This window comes from Stegostoma tigrinum, chromosome 9 (genome assembly GCF_030684315.1).
Source record: "Stegostoma tigrinum isolate sSteTig4 chromosome 9, sSteTig4.hap1, whole genome shotgun sequence".
In the NCBI taxonomy this organism is placed as follows: domain Eukaryota; kingdom Metazoa; phylum Chordata; class Chondrichthyes; order Orectolobiformes; family Stegostomatidae; genus Stegostoma; species Stegostoma tigrinum.
In genome coordinates this window covers 29,984,280-30,011,147 of record NC_081362.1, presented here as the reverse complement: position 1 = coordinate 30,011,147, position 26,868 = coordinate 29,984,280, and the positions used below count along the sequence as shown (strand labels likewise).

The following is a 26,868-nucleotide window of genomic DNA, read 5'->3' as shown; positions in this document are numbered from 1 at the left end:
ACCCAGGGCATGACAGGTACATGGGGCTGGGTAATATAGTTCTTACAGAAACTTGGCTGAGGAACGAACAGTACTGACAACTCAATGTTCTGGGATACAGATGCAATAGGAAGGAGAAAAGGGAAGGCAAGACAGAAGGGGTAGGTTCATTTTTGATTAGGGGGAACTCCACAGCAGTACTGAGAGAAGTACAGTGGCTCAGTGCCGGGGCTTGGGTTCAATCCCACCCTAGGGTAACTGTCTGCGTGGAATTTGCACATTCTCCTTGTGTCTGTGTGGGTATCCTCTGGGTGGTTTGGTTTCCTCCCACAGTCCAAAGATGTGCAGGCTAGGTAGATTGGCTATGCTAAATAGTGTTCAGGGATATAAAACATAGAACATAGAACACTACAGCGCAGTACAGGCCTTTCAGCCCTCGATGTTGCGCCGACTTGTGAAACCAAACTCAAGTCCATCTAACCTACACTATTCCATTATTATCCATATGTTTATCCAATGGCCATTTAAATGCTCTTAAACTTGGTGAATCTCCTCCCTAGCTTTCCAGAGAATCCTAGGATACATCCCATTCAGCCCAGGGGACTTATCTATTTTCACACCTTCCAGAATTGCTAACACCTCCTCCTCGTGAACCTCAATCCCGTCTAGTCTAATAGCCTGTATCTCAGTGTTCTCCTTGACAACATTGTCTTTTTCATTGTGTAGATTTAAGGGAATGGGTCTAGGTGGGATGCTCGGAGGATCAGTGTGGACTTGTTGGGCTAAAGGGCCTGTTTTCACCCTGTAGGGATTCTAAGATATTTAAAGGTTCATCCACTGAGCCTATATAATAGAACTGAGATATAAAAACGGGGAGATCAATTTGATAGCATTTATACTATAGGACCTCCAATAGTCAGCGGGAGATTGAGAAGTAAGGACTTTTACACTTGCCTGAAGTTTGTCTACATATCTGCTCTCTGACTTGTCTTAGACTGTAAGGGTGCCTACAGTACATTCCCAGCAATAAGATTGCTCCTTTTTGGTTTCTATATTCTACCAATATGGCTTGATTTGAGAAGCCTTCTAAGAAGTCATCCCTCTTCACTGCTGTAATAGGTTCCAGATCAAAATTGAAACACTTTCTCCTCCTTTACCTACTTCCCTTTCTTGCCTAAAGACCCTGGAATATTGAGCTGCCATCCTGCCCCACGTCTCAACCATATCTCAGTGACAGCAAATGACATATTTCTGGATGTCCTCAGGTAGTCACAATTGCAGATGGGGTCATGTCCTGCTTTGTGAAAGATAGCCCTCCAGCTGATTTTGTGTACAAGTCCCCTCTGCAAGGGTTTAGGTATTCATCCGGCTGTGAGAAGTGGTTTAGTGTTTGCTTAAAATGCCCACCAAGGCAATCCAACCCATCAACCTTCACAATTGATACGAGTGCTGCCTTTTCTACTCACTGGACTGGTTTGATGATTCCTTCGCTTTGCAGCCTCCTGATTTCTGCCTCTCCTTTTGCACATGAGGCAAACAGCACTGGACAGGCCTTGCAGAATTGCGGAATTGCTTCCTGGTCAAAATGTAAGGTGGCCTTGGGTTCTTTGATAGTTCCAAGCACTTCCTTAATAACTTGCAGGTATTTTATTAGGTCTTAAGGTCAGGCAGCCATATTCTAATCAAAACATGTTGAGCCAATTAAAGTGAATCTTTCTCAACCAATTCTGCTCCATCAACGTTGGGCCTGAGTCTTCCTTGTACTGCAATCAGTGTTAACTGAACCAATTGCTTCTCACAAGAGACCAGAACCAAAGTCATATGCATTAATCTGTAATAGTTCCCCAGTATACAGTCTCAGCCTGGGTTGGGTCTTGCACAATTTAAGGATTGGGTAAATCTTGTTAAAAACTGGTTCTGCAATCTGGTACAACTGTGCCAGTGTTGACCTCCATTAGAACCAGGTGACCATTTATCCTGACATTTATGAGTTATAGAATCATACACTATGGAAACAGACCCTTTGGTCCAACTCATCCATGCCAATCAGTTTCCCAAACTAAACTAGTCCTGTTTGCGACTAGTGCACACTTATTGTTTTGTCAAGTCTAGTGCCCAGAAGGAAGTCAGCTAGAGAGCAACTTTCAAACACAGGGGCCCTGTGGAAGCACACCCTGAATCCAAATACAGTGAGGGTGAAAACAAGGATGCACGATTCCAACCACTTAGTCATCAAGACAGGAGATGGGCATTCGGGTCCTGCTGTTTATCGAAGAGATAAAGGCTCATCTGCATCCTGACTCTGAATGCCCTTTCCTGACAGGATAAAGAAAAAAAAACTCAGTCTTAAATTTAAACTGATTAAATCAAACCTCCTGAGGTAATTAAGATGCCAGACACCACTTATTTTAATTGATTCTGATTTGTGCGCTGTTGAGCAATTTAACTGTTCCAAACTACATGTTGGTGGACTTTCCAGAGTATGCACTCTCCTGGATACAAGCCTATGAGTTCTCTTACTCAATCAGGCCTCGTAAGACTCCTTTGTTATCTTGCAATTGCATATGAGCAGCAACTACAATGATTTGCCAACCAGATCCCGAAGAATATTTTAGCTGTTTGGCCAAAGCTTGGCTTTATTTTGAGTCTTTACTGTAGGTTGACCTAGGATCCGTCTCCTCAGGATATGTCTTACGTGAGGCTGTGCAAGCACCTACAATCAAGTGGTGTTTCCGAAGCTCAGTCAGGTGCAGGTGTTCACTTCCATCGGGATACCCTTTAACTCACATGCTCTACTTGCCACATTTTCTAATGACAAAACCAGTTGTAGTACCTGTTTGAACACTTTCTGCTGGTAGGCACCTCTGTATGGTTCTATCATTAATCTCACATCCCAATGGTCTCCATATCTCATTCTCCAAAATCACATACCAGTCATCCTAACCTAATCAAAAATCTTGATACAGATGCATCTGGTTCTCAACTGCCAAATAAAGCCAATAGCATCTCAGAATTAGAGGGTGCTTGGGGTAGTAATATCCCTTAACTAAATCCACTAACTCTTCCAAGGTTTTAATATCTGTTGCCTCAGGGAAAGTTAGGCTCCTAACTTCAAAAAATGCTGTGGATCCACAAGCAGTCAGAAAAATTACTCGTTGCTTTTCATCTGCCCCAATTTCATTTGCCCAAAAAAAAACACGTTCTTTCCTCACACGAGGCCCAGTCCTCAAAAGCAGGATGAAATGAGTCAAATTTCCCAAATAAAGGCATATTGGCAGAAATGGTTACTCCAACTCAAAGACAACTGTTGTGAGAGAATTTTCTTTAGAAACATACCGTTTTCTCTTGTCGCCACTGAAATAACTCCACGGAAGCTGGTATCCCACGACCAAGTCACCCTTTATTTACATGGGTGCAGTAGATGGACTCTAACTAGCTAGCTTAGAGCCAGTCCCTAGAGTAAACAGAACCCCTGTCAAGAGATAATGGGAACTGCAGATGCTGGAGAATCCGAGATAACAAAGTGTGGAGCTGGATGAACATAGCAGGCCAATAAGCAGCTTAGGAGCACAAAAACTGATATTTCCGGCCTAGAACCGAAACATCAGCTTTTGTGCTCCTAAGATGCTGCTTGGCTTGCTGTGTTCATCCGGTTCCACACTTTGTTATCGCGAACCCCTGTCAATCCTGTTTATATCTGCCAGCCAGGAGTCCCTGACTGGCCTAAGTTGACAGCCCAAACAGGGAATTGAGATCCACCTGCCAAGCTCATTCCAAACATTACAATACTTCTAAATGCAAGTCACTGTTTATGTCCTGCAGTCATCAGTTTCCTCGTAGATTTACCATTTTCTGAAAGAGCTTATTAAGTGCTGACATTAGAAAGGCAATTGGAATTTAGACAATTGACGTTAGCTTTGCAAATTGGCAGGTGATCAAAGGTACAGAATTAAACATCCATTGTATACCCCACTCCATTTTCTAAAATTAATGAGAAGTAAATTGAGTTGGATTTATAGTGAATGTCTAATTTGCCAGACCTTTTATACACATTGCACAATTAGAATCCACCCTTGCCATTACCTATGGATCTCAAATATTATCTCATCTGTAATGTCAATTCTCCTGTTCCAAACAATAGCAAACTGCTACTAACAGTTAAATAAATTCAATGGTTAGTTATATTCCAGATTATTTTAATCTCAACTTTCACCAACCTGAAAAGCAAGGCCTGGGATGTAAGTAGTCAAAAGTGACATCACCAACGCAGGAAATGACATCACCAACCCATGGAAACCTAAACAGATAAACAGAAAGCGGGACATAACACCAGCGCTTCATCGGAGGCTCACTGATGATGTTACCTAGAATGGTGACGAAACGTCTGAAAACGAACCTTCCAGTTCAGCGAGCAAACTCACATCCACAAACTTAATTAATATCTATTATCTCAGCCTTCTTCTTTGATCATAAACCCTCTTTCTCACATTGACGACAGACAGTTAATTGATAAATTTTTAAAAAACAAATTATAATTTGCCAGTTTGATAACTTCTACAATATAATGGCTTCATATAATTATTGGATGATGGGTTGAGTTACAGGCACACATACTGCTTGAATTCTGAAGTCACTGGTCAATGCAAATAGCATCCGCAGACCTCTGGAGAATTTTACTTATTTCTTAGAGACCGGGATTCTTTTCTCAGAGCCATGAGATAATAATGAGAGACAGCAAAATCAATAAACAGCCCAGTCCAGAATCTTCCACAAGAAAACTGCCTCCTGGCCAAATCTCAAGAGCAAGTCCACTCTTCATGTTTTCTTTTTTGTCAACATTCTCTGTGGTTGTTTTCCCTTGATTGACCAATTCAACATCCAACCAAATGCCAGTCCCCAAGCATGGCAACATCTCAGTCCCAAAATGTCTAGTGTCCTTGGAGCAGTAATTAACCTGCATTATCTTTCCAGGGCGGGTCCCAACAGCAAACATCTGTCTTTCATTTTCTCTTTTATTCAAAAAAACAAGCTGTTGATCAAAGTTCAACTCTCAAATACAGTTCTCAGTTCTAAACCAGAAGTGCGAAAAATAAAAGAAAAATAGTAATGGTCTCAACAGTTGCTAAATTATATTTGGTTGCAATCTCATAGAGTCATAATCACAGAGATGAACATCATGGAAACAAACCCTTCAGTCCAATCTGTCCATGTCAACCAGATATCCTAAATTAATCTAGTCCCATTTTCCAGCAATTAATCCAATCCCTCTAAACCCTCCCTATTCACATACCCAACTGGATGTCTTTTAAGTGTTGTAATTGTACCAGCCTCCATCACTTCCTCTGGCAGTTCATCCAATACATGCACCACCCTCTGCGTTAAAAAGTTGCCCCTTAGGTCCCTCTTAAATCTTACCCCTCCCACCTTAAATCTATACTCTCTAGTTTTGGACTTGCCTACACTAAGGAAAAGGCCTTGAGTATTCATCCTAGAGCACCACAAAATTTAATAAACTTCAATAAGATCACTCCTCAGCCTCCAATGTTCCAGGGAAAATAGCCCAGCCTATTCATCCTCTCGCTATAGTTCAAATCCTCCATCCGTGGCAACATCCTTGTAAATCTCTTCTGAACCCATTTAAGTTTCATAGCATCTTTCCTATACCAGGGATTGGACTGGAGGCCTGTGACCAGTGGTGTGCCACAAGGATCAGTGCTGAGTCCACTGTTTTTTGTCATTTATATAAATGATTTGGATGTGAATAGAGGAGGTATGGTTAGTAACTGTACAGATATCAACCAAAAGTCGTGGATAGCGAAGAACGTTACCTCAGATTACAAAGGGACCTTGATCAGATGGGCCAAGGAGTGGCAGATTGAGTTTAATTTAAATAAATGTGAGGTGCTGTAATTTGTAAGGAAAATCAGGGCAAGACGTATACACTTATATTGTAAGGTCCTGGGTAGTGCTGCTGAACAGAGGCCTTGGAGTGCTGGTTCAAAGTTCCTCAGAAGTGGAGTCGCAGGTAGAGCGCGTAGTGAAGAAGGCATGTGGTATGCTTGCCTTCATTGGTCAAAGCACTGAGTGCAGGAGTTGGGACGTCATGTTGCTGCTGTACAGGACATAGGTTTTAGAATACGACATTCATGTCTTCCAATTGTCTCATTTATGTTTATAATTTAGCAGTTTATAATTTAACACTGCACTTAAAAGTAGCTCTCACTTTAAATAGTCACAGATTCTGACATGTTGAGATTATCATCAGTTGCAGGAGTTATACTTTGCCTTCGCACTGGCACAGTGTTGCTAAAGTGACTAATTTGGACATGAAAGTGAAAATCAGCACCCATCTTGCCCAAAGACATCTGTGTTGTGCCACAAAATGCTTGCAATACACTGTCAATTGACATTTTACTCATGCCCTGGTCCCCACATTAAACACCATCCAACTCAATGCACTAGTTCTGCTAATAGGCTCATCACACTCAATGGTCTGGTCCCTGATATTGTCATGTCTCACTCAATATTCTAGTCCCTGCTCTATTCCCAGCTCACTCACTACTTTAGCCCATGCTGTAGTGCTGTCCTAATTGGTGTTCAATTCACCACTGTTGTCCCTTACCTTTATTGTTCTAGTCCCACTCAGTCCTCCACTTGTTGCTCTAATCTCATCACACTAAATGCTCTAGTTCCTGTTCTCGTCATGTCCTGTCTGGCACTCCAATCTAGGCTCTAGCCACTGCCCTAGCCTGCTCTAGTCATATCCTGCTCCGCATTCCACTTGCTGTTCAGCATTCTACTTCCTGCTGTAGTCATTTCTTGCTCGGTGCTCTAGTCCCTGCTCTATTTGCATCCCAGATGACCGGGAATTATAAGTTTCATTTCCAAGGCACTAGCCCAGTGAAGCGTGACACATTAAATAAGAAGACACACATATGCCTCTTTTCCCTCAGGTCGCTCAGGAAATTTTGGCATGTCCATCTACAGATGTGCTATTGAAAGCATAATGTCCAGGTGCACAATGGCCTGGTATAGCAACTGCTCTGCCCAGGAGTGTAAGAAACTACAGAAGGTTGTGTGCAAAGCCCAGGCTATCACAGAAGCCAACCTTCCATCCATGGATGCTATTTAGATGGCTCATTGCCACAGAAAGGTAGTGGCATACAGGACTAAGGAAAATTCCCAGATATTTTATACTTATACAAGGAGCAAGAGGGTAACTACAGAAAGGATAGGTCCACTCAAGGATAAAAGAGCATATTTATGAAGGAGCTGGAGGAATTGAGTGAAGATCTTAATGAGTACTTTGCATTGGTATTCACAAAGGAGAAGAATCTGGTGGATAGTGAGTCTTGGAGAGGCATATTGATATTCTAGAGGTGGTGTTGGGTGTTTTGGAAAACATTAAGATAGACAAGTCCCCAAGAATCCAGAATGCACACTGAGACAAGTGAGGAAATTGCTACGACCTTGTACAAAATCTTTGTAAGCTCTTTAGTCACCAGAGAGGTCCCAAAGGACTATGTTGTTCCTTTGTTCAAGAAGAGCAATAGGATAATAGGGGAATTTACAGGCTAGTGAGCCTTGGGTCAGTGGTAACGAAACTAATGGAGAAGATTCTTAGGTATAGGATTTACTCACATTTGGAATAATATGAACTTACTGGCAATATCACACAAAATTGATGGAGATTTTTGAGGAAGTGATGAAGATGATTGATGACAGCAGGTTGGTAGATTTTGTCTGTATCGATTTAAGCAAGTCTTTGACAAGGTCTCTCACGGAAGGCTGCGTCACATGGGATCCATAGTGACCTGGTAAGATGGATATAGAATTGGCTTCAACGTCTAAGACAGAGTGGTGGAAGGATGCTTTTCTGACTGAAGATCTGTGGCAAGTGGTGTTCCACAGGGAGCAATGCTGGGATCAGTGCAGAGCGTGGTGGCAACAGCTCAGTGCAGTGTGTGTGGTGGTCAATCAGCCATGTTAAATTGACCCGTAGTGTCCAGGGATATGCAGGTGAGGTGGATTAGCCAGAGTAAATGTGGGGTAACAAGGATAAGGTTAGGAACAAGGTCTGGGTAGGATGCTTGTTGGAAGGTTGGTGCAGATTCAATGGGATGAATGGCCTCTTTCCACATTGTTGGGATTCTATGAGGACTGGGTTGGTTGGAATGCACTGGGGAAATTGTTTAACAGCTAAGACAGTTGAGGGACAATAGCAACTGTTTAAGGAAATAGTTAATGACTCACAGAAAAGATCTATCTGAGTAAGGAAGGAGGACTCTAGGAAAAAAAAGCCAACACTGGTTATCCAAGGAAGTTAAGGATAGTATCAAATTAAAAGAAAAAATATAAGTGTTGTAAACTATGTGATAAGGAAAGTTTTAAAGCCCAAAAAAGGAAAAAAAAATCATAAGGACAAACTGACAAATAATTTAAAAATAGACAGCAGGAGATTCTCTTGATATAACGAAAGAAAAAGAGAGGCAAGTGAACATAAAGAATGTAACAGTAGAGCATCTAAAAAGACATAAAGAAATAAAGCACAACCAGCATGGCTTCATTAAGGAGAAATCATGCCTGACAAATTTATTACAGTTCTTTGAGAAGATAACAAGCAGGGTAGATAAAGGGCAACCAGTGGGTGTGATATATTTGGATTTCCAAAAAGCATTCAACAAAGAACTGCAAAAATGGCATTATCGGATTAGCCATGATATCATCCAATGGCAAAGCAGACTTGATGAGCTAGATGTCCTACTTCTGCTCCTACAACATATAGTCTAATGGTCTAACAAAGGTTCTGTCGAACTATCTGGAAATAGTTGCAACATGCTACAATTTGCCATTCGCTGTTGTGTAAGCTTTGTGCTCCACAGAGTTGCTATCAATCTCATAGAATGGAATCATCACTTTACCACCCTTCTTTATCCGACGAACAAAAATTTTCTGAAAAACAAAGTTAAACAAAATACACCATTGGAGATAAAAGGAATCACGTAAAATTAAGAAGACATTATCAATCATTGTTATTAAGAATGGGTAAAAGTCCATCAACTCCCAATGTATGACCATGTTAAATATTAAGGTACTTATCAAGCAGTATATGTGTTAGGGGAAATTGCACTTACCAGTAGACGTTCATGATGCATGATTTTGTCAATGAGTTTCACTACAACATAAGCAGAAACACAAACAAAAACAGAAGTTTCTGGAAAAGCTCAGCAGGTCTGGCAGCATCCATGAACAAAAACCAGAGTTAACATCTTGGATCCAGTGACCCTTCCTCAGAAATAAGCAGAGACAGGGTGCTTTTCAATGCACAGTGCAAGAACTGCTGAAGTAACTTGGTAGTGGTCGGTAAGAAGTTTCTAGGTTAACTCTGTACCATTATGGCAAGATGTTTTATTGCAGAGGAACAGTTTAGCCAAATTGGGTTTCTGACAATATAAGAAGTATACTTAAGGAGATAGAGCGAATAATTCAAGAGAACGAGAGTAAGTTTGCAGAAAACTTTAAAACTGTCTGCAAAAGTTTCTGTAGATATATGAAGAGATAATGACTAGAGAAGATGAATGTAGGTCCCTTCGAAGGGCCTACAGTTAGAATCAGGTGAAGTCATAATGGACAACAAAGAGGTGGCAGATCAGTTGAACAAATACTTTGGATATGTTCACTAAGAAGGACACAAATAACCTTTCAGAAATGCTAGAAGATCAAGCATGAAGTAGGAACTGAACAAAATCCTTGTTAGTTAGGAGATGGTATTGGGGAAACTGGCAGGATTAAAACCTAGTAAGTCCTCAGGGCCTGATGCTTTGCATCCTGGAATACTTAAGGAAGTGACCCTAGAAATGCTGGATGAATTGGCAATCATTTTACAGCATTCTATCAACTATAGAATAGTTCCAATGGACTCAGGATGGTTAATACAAAAAAGGAGAGAGAGAGAAAATGGAACATTATAGACCGGTTAGCTTGACATCAGTGGTGGGGAAAATGCTGGAATCAATTATTAAGGATGTAATAACTGAGCATTTTGAAAGCAATGACAGGATTGGCCCAAGTCAGTATGGATTCATTAAAGGGAAATCATACTTGACAAATCTCCTGGACCTTTTTGAGGATGTGACAAGTAGAGTGGACAAGGGTGGATCAGTGGATGTTGTGTATCTGGACTTCCAAAAGGCTTTTGTTAAGGTTCCACACAAAATATTAGTAAGCAAAGTTAAAATCGTGGTATCAGAAACAATGTATTGATATGGATAGAGAACTGATTGGCAGACAGGAAGCAGAGAGTTGGAATAAACTCATTCTTTTCAGAGTGGCAGGCAGTGACAAATAGAGTACCGCAGGGTAATGGATGAAAAAACTGAATGCAGTATCTCCAAATTTGCAGATGACACTAAGTTAGGTGGCACTGTGTGCTATGAGGAGGATGCTAAGAGGCTGCAAGGTGACGTGCACAGATTGGCTGAGTGAGCAAATACTTGGCATGTGCAATATAATGTCAATAAACAAGAGGTTATTCACTTTGGTGGCAAAACAAAGAGAGGGTAGATTATTATCTAAATGGTGGCAGTTTAAGAAAAGGGAAGGTGCAATGTGACCCAAGTTTGGTGAAACAGTCACTGAAGATTTGCATTAAGGTGCAGCAGGCAGTAAGGAAAGCTAATGGCATGCTGGCCCTCATAGCAAGAAGATTTGAGTATAGGAGTAGGGATGTCTTGCTACAGTTATACAGGGTCTTGGGTAAGGCCACACCTTGACTATTATGTATAGTTTTGGTTTCCTAGTCTGAGGAAGGACATTTTTGCTGTTGAAGGAGTCCAGTGAAGATTCACCAGACTGAATTCTAGGATGGCAAGGATGATATGTCTGGAAAGACTGGATGGGCTTGTACTCGTGTGAATTTAGAACAATGAGGAGGGATTGCATTGAAACATATAAAATCCTGATGGGACTGGACATGCTAGATTCAGGAAGAAGGATGTTGAAGAAGTCCAAAACTAGGGGACACAGTATAAGAATATGATGTAAGCCATTCAGGACTAAGATGTGGAAGAAATTCTTCACTCAGAGTTGTGAATTTGTAGAATTCTCTACCACAGAAAGCTGTTGGGGCCAGCTCCTCAGATACATTCAAGAGGGAGCTGGATGTGATCCTTGCAGCTAAAGGAATTGAGGGGGGTGGAGGAATCAAGGGCTAAAGGAATCAAGCAGGAGTACGATACTGAATTTACATGATCATACCAAAGGATGGCGCAGGATCAAAGGGCTGAACAGCCTATTCCTGGATCTATTTTCTACATTTCTATGTTTCCAATACAAACACAGAAACATAAAAATGTAGAAAATCACAAAACAGAACTCAAAAATACAGGCACAAAACATGAAACAGATGTTGCCATGAACAAAATAGGAACACCTTAGTCTTACCAGACCATGAGGCTGCCCTCTCATTGGAGACAGAGAGATGATTGGTGATAGTTTAACCAGAGGCTCACCATCCCTCAGGTGAGGGGAGAGCTTGAGAATGCAAGTCTTTCATAGTCACCTCAGTAGTGTGGGAACTGAACCCATGCTGTTGGCATTGCAAATTGGTTATCCAGCCAACTGAGTTAACGGGCCCTCTCATGGTCAAGAGGGAGAGTTAAATTGAATATTTTTTCCGTTTGATCTATTCGGTCGCATACCAGAGAGAAGTGAAGTTCATTTTGTCCTTGTAATAATTGATACAATGGTTCAATAGCAGCCATTTTAAATCTATCAGGATTCAATTTATTTTAAAGAAAACAATTTAAACAAGATGTGGCTTTCTTAAACAAAATTAGGATTTTCCTTCCTTACTGTGTACAATTCTGGTGACCACACTATCAGAGGATGTGGATGCTTTGGAGATGGTACAGAAAAAGTTTACCAGGATATGGCTTAGTACTGGGGATTCTAGCTGTGAAGAAAGTTTGGTCAGACTGGGACGCAGGCAGTTGAGGGGCAACTGAAAGATGTTTACACAATTCTGAATGAATGCAGGGAAGTGGAGTTGAAATGCCCATCAGCCATGAATTGAAAGGCGGAGTGGCTTTGATGGGCCGAATGGCCTTACTTCCACTCCTATGTCTTATGGTCTTATGAATGGCATGGACAGTGTGGAAAGCATGAGTTTTTCATGGTGGAGGGGTCAATTACTAGGGGACACAGGTTCAAAGTGTGGGGGGTACAGTTTAAAAGGGATGTGCAAGGCAGCTTTCTGCCAGAAAGGGTGGTGAGTGCCTGGAACGCGCTTCCAGAGGAGGTGGTGGAAGCAGACACAATAACAGCATTCAAGAAGTACCTGGATGAATATAGGAATCCTGTAAGTGAAGACAGTTTTAACATGGAAGGGCAAAATGTGTTGGCGCAGGCTTGGAGGGCAGAAGGGACTGTTCTTGTGCTGTATTGTTCTTATTCTTGTTCCTTTGTGTCTTCAGGGCATGTCAATATAGAAAATAGAGACAGAGATTGATAGCTAAAATGTTAAGTGTTATTTCGAGGTGCATTATACTTTTTCCTTACAATAAAACAGACGTCCAAATCAATGGAAAATCTAATTTAAAGTTGAAGGCATTCAAAATGCCTTTTCCATGTCTTTCTCATCCAAAGTTCCATTCACCCATCATCCTTGTACACATTGACCTAAATTGGATTCTCAGTCAAGCAATGCCTCAATTTTCAAACATTCTGCCTTATTATCAAATTCATTCTTTGGTGCAGCCCCTGCTATTTCTGTAACCTTCACCATTCTTAGAGCTCTCATATATTTGTAATATTGTGAGCAGTTTGGAACATCATACTTCAGGAAGGATATACTGGCCTCAGAGGGTTCCAAAGGAAGTTTATAAGAATGATCCCAGAGCTTGTCATGTGAGGAGAACTTGAGGCCTCGGGCTCTGTACCCAATGGAATTTGGAAGGATGAGGGAGGAATTTCATGCAAACTTACAAAATACTGAGAGGCCTGGATCAAATGGACATGGAGAAGATATTTTTACCAGCAGGACAGGTCAGGTCCTGAGGACATAGCCTCAAAGTAAGGCACAAGAAGAACAAAGAACAACGAACAATACAGCACAGGAACAGGCCCTTAGGCCCTCCAAGCCTGTGCTGTCACATTTTGCCCTTCCAAACTAAAACTGTTTTCAGTTATAGGATCCATAGCCCTCTATTCCTTTCCTATTCATGTACTTGTTCATTGTTTCTTGAATGCTATTACGTCTGCTTCCACCATGTCCTCTGGCAACATGTTCCAGGTACTCATCACCCTCTGTGTGAAAAACTTGCCTCGCACGTCTGTTTTAAATATCCACCCATACAACTTTAACCTGCATCCCCTAGCACAAAGCCTCGTATTTTCAACTCCATTCATGCCATTCACAATCATGTGAACTTCTATCAGCTCACCCCTCAACCTCCTACATTCCAATGAAAACAAACCCAGTCTACCTAAACTTTCTTCATAGCTACAATCCTTCATACTGGGCAACATTCTGGTAAACCTTTTCTGAACACTCTCCAAAGCATCCACATGCTTCTGGTAGTGTGGTGACCAGAACTGTATGTAATATTCCAAGTACGGCCTCATTAAATTTCTGCGAAGCTGCAGCATAACTTGTCATCCTTATACTCAATGCCCCTTTGAATGAAGACAAGCATGCAACAGGCAATTTTTACCATCTTATCTACCTGCCTTGCCACCTTCAGTAATCAGTAGACCTGCAAACCCAGACCCCTCTGCATATCAGCACACTTAAGGGTTCTGCCATCCACTGTACTGTATAATTTCCACCTGTACTTGACCTTCTAAAATGCATTACCTCATATTTGTCCAGATTAAACTCCATCTGCCATTTTTCAGCCCATGCTTCCAACTGACCCATATCCTGCTGTATTCTCTGACAATCCTCCTCACTATCCGCAACTCCACCAATCTTTGTATCAGCCTCAAGCATACCAATTAAACCAGCTATATCTTCCTCCAAATCACTCATGTAGACCATAAACAGCAGAGATCCCAGCATTGATCCCTGTGGAACACCACGAGTCACAACCCTCCATTCTGAAAATCATCCTTCCACTGCTGCCCTCTGTCTCCTATGACTAAGCCAGTTCTGAATCCATCTGGCAAGCTCACCCTTGATACCATGTGACTTCACTTTTTGTACCTGTCTGCCATGTGGAACCTTGTCAAAGGCTTTACTAAAGTCCATGCAGAAAACTTCAACTGCTTTTCCCTCAACAATCATCTTCATCAATGCCTCAAAAAACTCCATCAAGTTAATGAGGCACAATCACTTCTACATAAAACTATGCTGTCTATCAATAATGAATCCATTTGCTTCTAAATGTGTATAGATCTTGCCCCTGAGAATCTTTTCCAATAATTTCCCTAACGCCAATGTGCAACTCACAGGCCTGCAATTTCCTGCATTTTCCCATTTGCCCTTCTTTAATAATGAGACAACATTGGCTATTCTGCTGTACTCTGGGACCTCACCTGTGGCCAAACAGGACACAAAAGTGTCTATCAATGTCCAGAAATTTGTTCTCTTGCTTCCCTCAATATTCTGGGAGAGATCCCATCAGGACCCTGACATATCAGAATTCTAAGGTGTTAATAATTTTTAATATAACTCCATAAATCATGTTCATTAATCCATTAGCACACTAATTTGTGGTTATAATACTATCTGCAGATTTACATTTACTAGTCAGCCCCCATTCAAACTAATTCAGGGGCTCGGTACCCTATCAGGTTACAACCACTTAAATTTGGGGTTACATCCCACTTGAAAGTGGGCTCACGCATAATGCGCTATGTAAACAACCCTCTTAAACAAGAGATAGTAGGAACTGCAGATGCTGGAAAATCTGAGATAACAAGGTGAACTCAGCAGGTCAAGCAGCATCAGAGAAGTAGGGAAGCTGATGTTTCAGGTCTAGACCCTTCTTCGGAAATCTTCAGAAATCAGCTATAGGAGATGAGGAGGAGTTTCTTCAGTCAGAGACTAGTGACCCTGTGGAACTCAGTGCCACAGAAGGCTGCGGAGGGTAAATCATTAAATCTATTTAAGACAGAAATAGATAGGTTTTTGATTATTAAGGTGATCAATAACTACAAGAAGAAGGAAAGGGAATGAAGTTGAGAAAAATTTCAGTTATGATCAAAGGGCAAAGAGAGTTTGATGAGCAGAATGACCTAATTCTGCTCCTTTATCTTATGGTTTTATGGAGTTTAATTAATAATTGTCACTTCATCCAAACATTTTCCAATATGTGGTCATGGCAACTTGTGTCACAGTGCCAGATTTTGCTCCTTTGAAGAACATTGGTGTTTTCAATTTCATGACAAGTGCTAAACAAATACATTGCTTTTGCCTGTCGATGAGTTGAATTTGGATCTCACACACTGAGTACATACAATTACATATAAAATGTTTGAAAATTTAAATTGGACAAGCTTTCTTTACAGATCTCTAAGGAAATTATTTGACCTAAACAATTGTATGTTTCATTAAAGACATTTCTGAAGAATACTTAAAACCCACAGTGGCTTGTCTGAAAGTTGGACTTCCTCTCAGATGATGTCTTTTCCATTAATCCAAGGAAGCAACTGGATTTTCTTATCACATTGCTTGTATTACGCACCGAGGCTTTAGATCTCCTGCGTTAGCTTGTTTCTGAGAAGTTTCCCCAGATTGGTGATTGTTTCCATCTCAAATGTAGTCTGGGTTAAGGCAAGCAGACCTGAAAGTCAAAGTGTAGAGTGCAGTAGGGCCAATGGACAAATCTTCACCTTCAGGAAAAGGAGAGGAGCATAGTCAAGAATATATTCACCTCTATGGTAGTTTCTGTTACAATCTGCAATAGCTTGTTTAATTTCTATCTTCATAGAACAATGGATTCAGTCCATGATGGCCCCCCTAAGGAGGGATTCACTGCTACTCAACATTGCCTGTCCCAGTCCCCCAACACCCTACCCTCCACCTCTTTGAACATTCCTTCTCTATTGTTATTTAGAGGAAAAAATAAAAATTACAGCACCATGGAGGCCACTGTGTCCATTATATCTATGCCTACTGAGAAACAAATCATCCAGCCTAATCCCATTTTACAGCACTTGGTCTGTAATCCCAAGGCTATGGAACTTCAGGCACACAGTCTAGATACCTTTTAACTAAATTGAGGAATTCTTCTCTACTCCCTTTTCAGGCAGTAGGTTCCAGACCCAGACCCACTACCACTATCACACTCTTTGATGAAGTGACCAGAACTGCGAGCAGTTCTCAAGTTACGATCTAACAAGCGTTTAAACTCCAGCATAACCTAATGGGAATCATTGTAAAGACTCTTAAGGTCTCCGTTTTGTTATTCTTCCATTCTTCCACATATTTATTAACAATTCAAATATCAGTAGCAATATCAGTGTCATGCATGTAAGTGATACTACATCCAATTAGAGCTGCTAGGGATGGAACTTGACTCAGATGTGAAGTCAGAAGATAAGTGCCACCTAAATATTTTTTCCCACTGGCTTCATTAAGGAGTACGGAGCAATCCACATTTAGTCAGCTGACGCAATTCAGCCCAATTTGTGCCCGTGCCTGAGTCCAATTTCATTCCCTTCTGTATCTTGGAATGAGTATTTAAATGGTAAACATTTACGTTCAATCACTTTTCTGCTGGCGGTTTTAGACAGGCGTTGTTGAATTAGCTTCAGAGATAATGGGAACTGCAGATGCTGGAGATTCCAAGATAATAAAATGTGAGGCTGGATGAACACAGCAGGCCAAGCAGCATCTCAGGAGCACTCCTGAGATGCTGCTTGGCCTGCTGTGTTCATCCAGCCTCACATTTTATTATATTGTTGAATTAGCTGCTCTCTTCTCAGATTGTGATGGCTGGCCAGATGCAAAGTGAGGAAGGCAGTGAGATTAGGTTCACTGAAGTCATCATCTGCCATATTGTCCAGTAGCTTCTTGTGGAGTGAACTGACCAATGGCTTTTTGTTCTCAGCGACATATACTACACACGATAAGGTATGTTTGGTGGCAATTTTAATTGTAGCTTTAAATAATGAGAAGCAGGCAAGACATATAAGTTTTCCTAATAAATTAGTTGTGCCTGGTCTCTTCCTCTGCATATCTTTTAAAAGAACACTCCTTTCAGAAATGTTTTCAATTGCATTTGGAAACCATTTATGTTGTACACTAAGCCGATACTGATAGCCTGATAGCCACACTGGCTATTCTGGAAATACACAAACATATGTACGTTACTCAGCCCTTCTGACCTGCTCTGCCCTTCAATCAGATCATACCTGCTAAATATCTCAACTCCAATTATCTGCCTCAGCAAATTCCCAATGGTCCCTATCTTGCAAGTTCCACTTGTTATAAAATGCACAAACGTTTAGGAGAATGACTTGTAAATTTTAGTTCTATTACTTCGTGAAAAAATTATTTTTCTCTTTTCTTCCAAACTTTCTCATTGTATATTGTGTCCTTTGTGGCTTAAACAGTTCATTGTGGTTTTCAATATTATATCATGTTTGTGTGATTGGTTGCGCAATGACGCCAAAAAATGAGTTCCATATCAATGTTGCCTGTGGCTTAACATTCTTGCTCTTTGTTCAAAAGAATGTGATTTCAAGTCACATTCTGGAAACCTGAGCACAAAGTCTAGACTGACACAACAGTGTAGTACTGAGGAACAGCTGTACTGTCAGAAGTAACACTTTTAGGGTGAGATGTTAAACTGAGGCTTCATCCATTCTCATACAAAAGGCAAAATTTCCATGGTATTTTTAAAGGTCAGGAGCCTCCCTTCCCAACTTCTTCAATAATGTCACTGAAACAGATCACCCAGTTACAATCACATTTGTGGGATCTTGTCTCCTGGGTTTGCTAAACTGTGACCTAACGGTACCCTACAGTTCAATTACTTCACATTCCATACAATGCTTTTTGAATTCCTTTGGCCACGAGTGGCATAGAAATCATGGAAGTTCTTTCTCCCAACCAAAAACCAAAGCCATGTTTTAACAGTTCATTCATTGGCTGTGAGCAACACTGGCTGGGCCAGCATTTATTGCCCATCCCTAGTTGTACTTGAGAACGTGATGATGAGTTGCCTTCTTGAACTGCTGCAGTATATCTGCAGTGGGTAGACCCACAATGCTGTTAGGGAGGATGTTCCAGGAAGTTGACCCAACAACATCAAATGAATGCTGATATATTTCCACGTTAGGATTGTGAGCGGCTCAGAGTTGGTCATGTTCCCAAGTATCTATTGCTCTTATTCTTCTAGATTGAAGTGATTATATGTTTGGAAATTGCTGTCTAAGGAACGTCAGGGTACGTGCTGCTGTGATCAAGCACTGGTGGTGGAGGAGTCATATTCCTTTATCCTGGGTGGTGGAAGGCTTCTTGAGTGCTATTGGAGCTGCATTCATCCAGCCAAGTGGAGAGTATTCCATCATACCTCTGATTGTGCTGACAGGATTTGGTGGTGAGCTACTTCTACAGGATTCCTAGCCTCTAATATCTCTGGTTGGAGATGGTCCTTGTCTGGCATATGCATGGCACGCATGTTGCTTGCCACTATACAGCTCAAATCTGATACTGTCGATTTCTTGCTGCATTTGGACATAGAGCTTCAATCTCTGAGAAGTCATGAATGGCGCTGAATACTGTGCAATAATTCCATCTCTATTTCAGACCTAATGATGGAGGGTAGGTCATTGCTGAAACAGCTGAAGATAGTTGGACTTAGGGCACCCCCCTGAGGAACACTTGAAGAGATTTCCCAGAACACAAGTGACTAACTTTCAACAGCCACAACCATTTTCCTTGGTGCTATGTATGGTTCCAACCAGCAGAGAATTCACTCGATTCCAATTGACTCCAGTTTACTACGGCTGTTCAATGCCACACTCGGCCAAATGCAGCCTTAATTTCAAGGACAGTCACTCTTATCTCACCTCTGGAATTCAGCTCTTTTCATTCATGATTGAACAAAGGCTGTAATGAGGTCAGGAGCTGAGAGGACCTTGCAGAACCCAAAACTGAGCATCAGTGAACAAGTAACTGCTGAGCAGGTTATCCTTCTTAGCACTGTTGATGAGACCTTCCATCATTTTACTGATGATCAAGAATAAACTGATGGAGCAGTGATTGACCGGGTTGGATTAGTCCTGATTTTTGCGTAATTGACATGCCTGGCCAATTTTACAATTTGCACTTCTTCAACATTCAATGATTACATTGCCAACTCTTTTTTTTATCTTCACCTCACTAGCTTGTCGGCACAACATTGTGGGCTGAAGGGCCTGTTCTGTGCTGTACTGTTCTATGTTCTATGTTCTATGTTGTCAGTGCTAAGTATGATTAAGTGATTAAGATACTGGGGTTTAAATTCAACTGAAGTTAAAAAATTTAATATCAAACTGGATATACAATAGGTGAAATATCCATAGATGTGTATCCTTGCTCAAGCTAAATTTTATTTCTCAGCTTCAAATAGTTGCTTTTTAGTTAATGCTACCATTTTTAAAATAGCTATTATTCCAGCCTGTTATGCGAAACTGGTCAAGACTTTCTTTGTTCAATTCCTACCATCCAGTCTTCAGGAGAACGATGACGACAATACCAAAAAATCCTGCCCTGGCAACCCCTGCAAGTCATGTCAGATCATCAACAGAAGCTATCATCATACATGAGAGCAGCACACAACATGTACATGGTATGTACGCATGTGACTCAGCCAACATTGTCTACTTCATACGTTGCAGGAAAGGATATCCTGAGACATGGCACATCAGTGAGACCATGCAGACGCTATGACAATGGATAAACAGACACTGTGCAACAATCACCAGGCAGGGTTGTTCCCTACCAGTCAGGGAATACTTCAACAGTTGAGGACATTCAGCCTCTAATCTTCAGGTAAGCGTTCTCCAAGGCGGCCTTCGAGATACATGACAACACAGCATCACCAAGCAAAAGCTGATAGCCAAGTACCGCACTCATGAGAACAGCCTCAACTATATGATCTTGGGTTCATGTCACATTACATGTAACCCCACCACATTGTTTTGTGTTTGTAAAATCTACCTAACTATCCTGTTTTGACATCATTACCTTGATTACTTGTGATTATCTCCCTGCCTGAATTAGTTTGTACAATTTTTAATTACTTGCTACTTTTCTTAGACCCTCATCATGCTACTCTGATACCGACTCAGGTTATTTCAGCCAATTGGTTTGTCTCTAGCATCATCTTTTTTTCAATTATTTGTAATATTTCTCTGCCTTAATTAATCAATTCATAGTTCATCTCTTCACTTTTTATTCACCCTGTCGATGCTCTACTCATGCTATTTGTATGATATTCTTAACTACCTGGTATTATCTTGCTATTATCCCACCACTTATATATTCTGTGCCTGTGTACTTCCCTCCACTTCACCTGATGAAGGACCTGTACTCTAATAGCTTGTGGTTTTCAAATAAATCTGTCAGTCTATAACCTGGTGTCATGTGACTTTTGACTTTGTCCACCCCAGTCCAACAACAGCATCTCCAATTCCTACACACAGTTAATTTTAGTGGTCGCAGTCCAAGCAAATTGGTAGCTGATTAAAAGACAGAGAGAGATAAAATAACTGGCACTGAAAAGACAAAATGTAGTCCCATAACAGAAAATGCTTGAAATCATTTTGGGCATGATAACAGAAAAGTGAAAGACGCCAAACTGCATGGGGTAAATCTGCCATTCTAACCTTGAAACACTTCCACCATTCAAGGCTATTCTGAATCTCAATTCTATTTACCACTTTTGCTCCATAATCCAAAATGCTTTTGGCTAACAATCTTTGGCTTATCAGTCTCAGTTTTGAAGTCCTCAATTAAGCTAGCCTAGCAGCGTTTTGGAGGCTCGCGCTCTAAATTTTCCACTGTTACTGAACTGTAACTGTATGATGTGATTCTTCACATTATCTCTGAATAGCCTAGCTCCACCAGTAAGGTTATGTCAGGTTATGTCCCTTTATTCTGAACTGCACTATCATAGAATGAAGCTTTTCTCACTTTTTTGAATTTTATTCAGCTTTTATCATCAATGCCAAAGTACACGTATTATTAAACGAGAACACCATATTGTTTCAGCACTGCAGTTACTTGGCTATTTTGCTTCCAATATTCTTCTCAGCTATTTTTCTTTGTTTCAAAAGTGTTCTTTTTCTCATAATGATGTATGGCTTTGTCTTCATGCTCCTCTTCAATAGTGGCTGTAACTGCCTGGTATTTCCAGCCAGTTTCATGAGCAAAGCAAACAGGGATAGCAGGAAGGTCAACAGATACTGGAAGTTAGAGTCAATAAATGTGGAGCTGAAAAAGCACAACGGGTTTGGCCAAAATCCTCTGTCAGGACTCATGTGTTGCAGCTTTATGTGTTGGCTTCGAACATACAATCTTCAAGGAAATAACATGTGTTTCCTCTTGTCATATGGGGAAAGAGGTCACATCAAAGACCTTCATTCTGTCCAGAGTAACTTGATCTTGCCTTGTCCTGTCTAGCAACATAGCTCTCACAGTCCTCCAGAAGATTTGGCTTGGTGCTCTGATGTGAAATGGCCACAAGATAGGTTAGTATTCATCCTCTTGCAAAAGAAAGCAAAATACTTGAGTTTCTTCCAGTAAACGTTGCGGAGGTTTTAATCCCTTCACACATCTAAAATAACTCCATAGAGGCCGGTATCCCATGACCAAGTCACGTTTTATTTAAAAACGGAAGAGGACCCACAATAGATCCTTGTGGTACACCACCCGTAACTGAGCACCATGTTGAATATTTTCCATCCACTACCACCTCTTGTTTTCTGAGCCAATTCTGAAGCTAATCTGCAACATTATCCTCTATCCCACGCCTCCTTACTTTCTGCATGAGCCCACCATGGGGAACGTTATCAAATGCTTTACTTAAATCCATGTATATTATATCCACTGCTCTAACTTCATCCATGTGTTTAATTAGCTCTTCAAAGAATTCAATAAAGTTTGTGAGGCATGATCTGCCCCTCAAATCCATGCTGACTATCATGAATCAAACTGTGCCGATCCACGTGATCATAAATCCTATTCACAGAGCCCTTTCCAACAATTTGCCCATCACTGAACTAAGACTAACTGGACTGTAATTTCCGGTGTCATCCCTATTCCCTTTTTTGAACAAGGGAATGACGTTTGCCTCTCTCCAATCTTCTGGCACTGTACCCATGGACAGTGAGGATGAAAAGATCATTGCCAAAGGCCCTGCAATCTCTTCCCTCACTTCCTGCAGGATCCTTGGATAAATCCCATCAGGCCAAGGGGATTTATCTATCTTCAAGTTCCGCAAAATTCCTAGTACATCTTCCTTACTAACATTCTCCTCCTCTAGCCTACCAGCCTGTTTCACACTGTCCTCCCCTATAACTAGGTCCTTCTCAGTTGTGGACATTAAGGACCGTTCGTATCTCTTTAGGCTCCATGCACTAATCCCCTTCACAATCCTTGATTGGCCCTACCTTTACTCTGGTCATTCTCTTATTCCTCATGGATGTGTAAAGGTTTTCTCATGGCCCCTATAGCTCTCCTAAGCCCTTTCTTCAGCTCTTTCCTGGCTAACTTATATCCTTCTAGAGCCTTTACCGATCTTTGTTTCGTAAACCTTGTATAAGCATCCGTCTTCCTCTTAACTAGTCGTTTGACCTCTCGAGAACCAAGGCTCCCTCACTCAACCGCATCTTACCTGCCTGCTAGGGACAGGCATATTGAACACACACAATATGCATTCCTTAAATAGTCTCCCCATTTCTATAGTGCTCTTCCCTGACAGCATCCGTTTTCATTTTATGTTATGCAGTTCTTGCCTAACAGAATTATAATTACCCTTACACCAGTTAAAAACCTTATCCTGCTGTATGTACCTATCCTTTTCCATGACTACTGTAAAAGTAACAGAGTTATGATCGCTACTGCAAAAATGCTCTCCTACCAACAAGTCTGACACTTGGCTCGGTCCATTGCCAAGCACCAAATCCAAAGTAGCCTCTCCTTGTGCTGGTCTACATTCATATTGTGTCAGGAATCCTTCCTGAATGCACTGGACAGAATCCGCTCCATCTAAGCTAATACAACTAAAATGTTACCAATCAAAACTTGGAAAGTTGAAATCACCCATGACTACAGCCCTGTGAATTCTGTACCTTTCCAGTATCTGTCTCCAAATTTGCTCCTCCATTTCTCTGCAACTATTAGGGGGTCAGTCAAAAACTTCTAACAAAGTGACTGCTCCTTTCTTGTTCCTGACCTCAACCCAAACTGACTCCATAGACATATCAGTCTCGGACTGCCTTTCAGTAGCTGCTGTATTAGCCCTGACTAGCAATGCCACCCCCCTTGCCTCTTTTACCACCCTCCCTATTTCTATTAAGGCATCTAAATCCAGGAACTTCCAACAACTATTTCTTTTTCATCTTTGGCCTTAATATTAAACATGCACTTTCAAACTTTTGTTCACTGAGGTTCAAAAGAGTGTCTTCAAGACTTTCAAAATTTCTGAAGTCTTGTTTCTTCTGTTCTTCAGAGAGATTAGGGTGGGATATACTTTGTAACAGTGTCTTCCTAACCGTGAGAAGACTGTAGATGCTCCTAGTTGATCTGGTTTGTTAAACAGATCTCTATTTCATAATCATAGAATCCTAACAGTGTAGATTGAGGCCCATCTTCCCATCAAGTCTACACTGGCACTCCAAAGAGCACCCAAAGCAGACCCACCCTATCCCCATAATCCCGTATTTACCATGGCTCATCCACCTGGCCTATACATCTCTAAACATGACGGGGAAATTTAGCATTGCCAATCCACCTAACACAAATGCGCATTGTAAAAGGAAACTGGAGCACCCAGAGGAAACCCACATAGAGATGGAGAGAACGCACAAACCCTATACAGTCACCCAAGGCTGGAATCAAACCTGAGTCCCAGGCACTTTGAGGCAAAAGGCTTCATATCACCTTTCATTTTGACCATAGCTGGAGAGGAAAAATCGCAGCCATTGTCTCTTATCCAATATTTCAGTTGTAGCTTGCTTCTTTGCCTTTCAAAAATAATACATCTCCTTGATTGTAGCTGCTTTCACCGCTGTGAACATGCTTTGCTGACAGTATCTGTGCTTGTTTTTTACAAGTCTATGCCACAGTGTGTCCAACTGACAATTCTGAATTGTTTGTCAGTGTAATTTTTTGTATACTCAGGATTATCCAGCAAACGTTGTCTAATTGCAGAATCACATTTTTGTTCCAATTAATCTCTGATTCACTTCTGACACCATGTTCTGTACTCACCAGAGAGCAATTTTGTTTGTACTATGCCTTTATTGAAGACCTTCTTAAGATGGATGCTTCCAAGTGTGTATGCCTCGTTGTAGGGATTACAGGATGACATCAAACCAGGACAGACATTTGAAATTGACTGCATTTCAATCCATGCATTTCAGAGCTGTTTAAACCCTTCAGACATGGGAAACTTCTACACGGGAAACTTCTACCTACTACTCTTGAACAAAGGAAACTTCTTTTCCGCATTCCAAGCTTTTAAACAAAGACTTATTTCAAATTATATTTTGTTAACCCAACAATCTGAGTTTATGAAAAACCAAAAGAACCGTGTGTGTGGAAAATCAAAATCAAAAACAAACACAGAAATTGCTGGATGATCTCACCAGGTCTGATAGTATCTCTGGAGAGAAATCGGACTTAACATTTCAGGTTCAGTGACCCTTCTTCAGAATCTGAGTTTATAAACTTCTCAAATGTTTATTTGAAATTCCTATCAATCATATTCAACATTAAAAATAACCCACATTGTGAACTCATATTCAAATTAAAATCCCCACACGTTTAATCAGACAGATTTCAATCTTGATCAAAATCACAATTCAAATCATATACCTAGACATCCTCTTGTGTTTATTTTTATTCATTGTGCGATGCAACATTGTTGGCTGGCCAGCATTTATTGCTCATCATGAGACGCCCGTGAGGTGGTGGTGAGCTGCCATCTTGAACTGCTGCAGTGCACCTGCTGTGGGTTGACCTATAATGCCATTCGGGAGGGAATTCCAGGATTTTTACCCAGTGACAATGAAGGAACAGCGATATATTTCTCAGTCAGCACCCCAGCCCAACACCAGCATCTCCACATCAAGTCAGGATGGTGAGTGGATTGGAGGGGAGCTTGAAGGTGATGGTGTTCCCATGTATCTGCTGCATTTGTCCTTCTAGACGGAAGTGGTCATGGGTTTGGAAGGTGCTGTCTGAGGCTCTTTGCTGAATTTCTGCAGTGCATCTTGTAGGTAGTATATTCTCCTCCTACTGAGCGTCGCTGGTGGATGGAGTGGATGTTTGCAGATGTAGTACCAATCAAGCCTGCTGTTTTGTCCTGGATGATGTCAATCTTCTTGAGTATTGTTAGGGCTGCACTCATTCAGGCAAGTGGGGAGTATTCCATCACAGTCTTGAATTATACCTTGTAGATGGTAGACAGGATTTGTGGAGTTAGGAGGTGAATTACTCGCTGCTGTATTCCTAGCTTCTGACCTGCACTCGCAGCCACTGTTCATGTGGTGAGTCTGGTTGAGTGAGTTTTGAGGAGATTTGTAGCTCAGGTTGAGGTTCTGGATGTGAGTTTGCTCGCTGAGCTGGAAGGTTAGTTTTCAGACGTTTCATCACCATTCTAGGTAACATCATCAGTGAGCCTCCGACGAAGCGCTGGTGTTATGTCCCGCTTTCTATTTATCTGGCTGGGTTTCCTTGGGTCTGGTTGAGTTCCTGGTCAATGACAACCCCCAGGATGTGGATAGTGGGGGATTCAGTAATAGAAACACCATCAAATGCCAAAGTGTGGTAGTTAGATTGTCTCTTATTCATGATGGCCATAGCCTGGCATTTTGTGTCACGAATGTTACTTGCCACTTGTCAGCCCAAGACTGATATTGTCCAGATCTTGTTGCATTTGAATCAGTGAGTGCTTCAGTTTCTGAGGAGAGCAGAATGGTGCTGAACATTGTGCAATCAATGGTGATCATTCCCACTTCTAACCTTATGACGGGGGGAAGGTCATTGATGAAGCAGCTGAAGATGGTTTGGCCTAAGACATCAGTCTGAGGAACTCCCGCAGTGATGTCCTGAACTGAGATGACTGACCTCCAACAACCATAACATCTTCCTATGTGTCATGTTTGCTGCGAACGGCTGAAGGGACGTACACTTTTGCCAACACTGTCATTTTACCGTTATGATCATGGGCAAGATCACCAAATCGTGCATGACGTCCAGCTAAGGAGCAATAACCTTCATTATTGAAGTAAGCAAAATAGGAGGCCAAGAGAATAAAGCCACAAAATTTCATGATTTTAAACAAACAATGTTTTACTCTGCAAACTAACATAATATAATAAATCTCCTTAAGGGTGAAGGTCATAATTTAACTCCCTGTTATCCCCTCACTGTCACTTCTGACAGCATCCAGTCCATTACAATATTCCTTGTTGTTTTGTTAAGTTTATAGCCCTCTACTAAGATAATGAGGCACAACAAGATAATTTGTCTGTCTGTTCAGATGATATCTGTGTCATGTTATAATCATTAATATCATCCAAAATGTCTAACTGATATACTGGAATGTTCTGGAGAGTTCAAGAGTAAAAGAACCAATTATTAATATATGACTCACAGTAACTATTGGTGCCTGGAGCAAGTCAAAAAATAACAAAAAAGAGTACTCGTTGGCTCAACATAAAATCTAT

General features: G+C 41.2%; 1 pseudogene; it reads right to left on the bottom strand.

Annotated features, from left to right (window-relative positions):
• Positions 1 to 8,817: 8,817 nt before the first annotated feature.
• Positions 8,818 to 23,396, bottom strand: LOC125454839 (large ribosomal subunit protein uL13-like; annotated as a pseudogene).
• Between the last annotated feature and the right edge of the window lie 3,472 nt (positions 23,397 to 26,868).